Below are 2,668 nucleotides of genomic sequence, written 5' to 3'. Positions count from 1 at the left end.
GGGCCGCGGAGCCGGGGGAGGGGGGGCCCCGCCGCCGCGGGCGGGAGCCCGGGGTGCCGTGGGCTGCCTCCCCGGGTGAGCTTGGCGCTGCAGCTCTCGGACGCGTTAGCAGAACGCCTGTCTTGATACCTGCTCCCGCCTTTCTCGCTGAGGCCCTGGTCCTGCCGGGCTTGTTGCGGCGCGCGCCCCGCAGGACAGATAGGATAAGGAAGCAATAAAAAGGCTTTATCGGGCGTGCTTTATTCGTGCGTTTCATCATTGCGATTTTCTTGTAAGAAAGTGCGATTAAATGCTGAACTACATACCACCAAAACGTTCGGCAGAAGCTCCCCTAAAGATAATAAAATCTTAATGTGCTGACATTGGATGAGAAATTCTGGCTATGAGCCAGCCAGAGACATATAATTTGGAGTGGAATTTTTGAGATGTTTGCATTATCAAGTGTCAAATTAACAAGGTTATTTTATAGCTCCTTTGAGGCTTTAACGCTCTACTTTGGGAGGGCCTTCAGTGGTTGCCACCCATAATTGTCTGCTTGACACCTGCTTTGAAACATCTGCTGCTACGACAGGGATAGCTCAGCTGCTTGTGAGGCAGCAGCTGAACCAGCACAATTTCCAGGCTAGTGTATTATTCAAGTATATGTGAAGCTCCTGCTTTTAAGGTGGTAGTCTGTAACTTACGCTTGTTTAACAACTACTACAAAGCATCCGAGGCACTTCTGGATTAGGAAGCGGTGGAAAGCCAGTGACCTGCTGTCACCAAACACGCAAAGCTTGTTCACCGGTCACAAGCTTCTGGTCCCTTTGTTACAAGAGCTAAAATAAATACACAAAGACCATGACCTGCAAACCAGTAAATTGTGCCTTGTACTTTAAAATGATCTTGTCCGTTCTGTCCTTGTTCCTGACTTAGTGATACAGGTGGGCATAATCAGTAAGCTTTGTATCTTATAATTTACAGTCATAAAATGGTAGAGGTGAAAGATGTCTTCATGACTTTTTGGTCATTTTGCCTTATAAATGCAAGATAAAATGTGAGACAACCTGTAACAGCATGCTTTCTAGGTTTCTACTCCTAAAATCCAAAGCACTGATATTTATATCACTTCCTAAAAATGGCTGATTTGCCACATTAGTTTATGGTGAGGAAGTACTGGTTGATGGCTGTCACGTTTCCTTACTGTTTCAATTTACACCCCCAAACTATCCCAAATAAGTATTATCAAGTCAAATTCTTGTCAACTATCTTTCCAGTCTTTCCAAATCCAACAATCTTCCTGAGATCGCAATATTTATAGACATTTTAAATATTTTGTGTTTACTAATGGAAGGGCCCCAACTCAGAAGAGAGGGGCCCAATTTAGAAAAAAAAATCCTTAGTTAGGAAAGGCAGTCTATCATGTATTTAATCTTCTATCTTCTGTAAATTCCAATGAAGTAAATGAAATTTCAGTTCATGCTTAAATTTGCGCATATGTAAGAACTTAATTTAAGCATATGTAAATATATGTAAGGCTCTGTGAATCAAGGTTGAGATTTGCCTCACCGGACTAACTGTGACGATTGCCAGACTTAAACTAGTTGAGTCACTTTCACATTTCTCTGTCACATTTTGTTCCGTAGAGGGTTTGACTTTATCACATTTGCTGATGTATTTATTTCTACTAATGGCCCATTCACATCAGATACTTGTCTTAGTAGCTCCTTTGCTCACATTTTTTATACATCTGCACATCCTTGATCTATGCTTTAGAACTGGAATTTCATTTGTTTAGTGTAAGTCTGCTGATATCATCAGTTCTGGTCAAATTTATATATATCCACACAGCCAGATGCACAGATGGTATAAATCACCTCATCACCACTTATGTCAATACAACAATACTGATTAACATTTCCTTGTGAACTAGACAACATATACGGAAGTCCTTCCTTCCCATTATTTTCCATTTTGAAATAAGCCTATTTCTTAGGTTTTTATTATTTTGCTTTTTATAATATAGCAGCTTTTACGATGACCTGTTCTGTTTTAATTAGTGTGAAGAACTGGAGAGCAAATACCTGTTCTGGAGAGTTCCCTAGTTCCCTCAAAATCAGATTCAAATCAGCTATAGTTGCATAATATATCTCCAGTCTGCTTCTTCGGAGGGTTATTATAGCACTTCAATTTAAAACAGTTCCTAAATATGACACTATTTTCTTTTTTTAATCTGCAATTTCTGGGAGGGTATATGCATGAAGTGAGTATCCCCTTGCCCTGTAGTTTTCTCAGCACGCTAAATTGATCTACCTAAGTGGCTATTGCATCCTTATTTTTAGCAGCCTGCCACTGCAGATCTGCACAAAAGCCAATCTTTCTTTTGTAAGAAAGGAGTGTGCAAAAGACATCATATTTTGAGGGATCAGCATCTGCGAGTATTGCAGCGACTTTGCAGACAAGAGAATAAAATGTCAGGGACTATGGTAATGAGGGACTCAACCAAAATGTTTCAGAAGCCTAAGACGACTGTCAGTCTTTACCGTAGCTGTATTTGAAACAGCTGCATCTTCTCCGTGGCCTGGATTTTGCCATCATAGATGTGGCTGTGGCCATGGAGCACAACTGCTCTCACCTGTAGGTAATCAGCTGGTCACTACGTGTTGCATGGTTGGGGCATGCGCAAGCA

The sequence above is a fragment of the Aptenodytes forsteri genome, unplaced genomic scaffold (genome assembly GCF_000699145.1).
Source record: "Aptenodytes forsteri isolate BGI_AS27 unplaced genomic scaffold, ASM69914v1 Scaffold123, whole genome shotgun sequence".
Taxonomy (NCBI): Eukaryota; Metazoa; Chordata; class Aves; order Sphenisciformes; family Spheniscidae; genus Aptenodytes; species Aptenodytes forsteri.
This window is presented reverse-complemented; position numbering follows the sequence as displayed.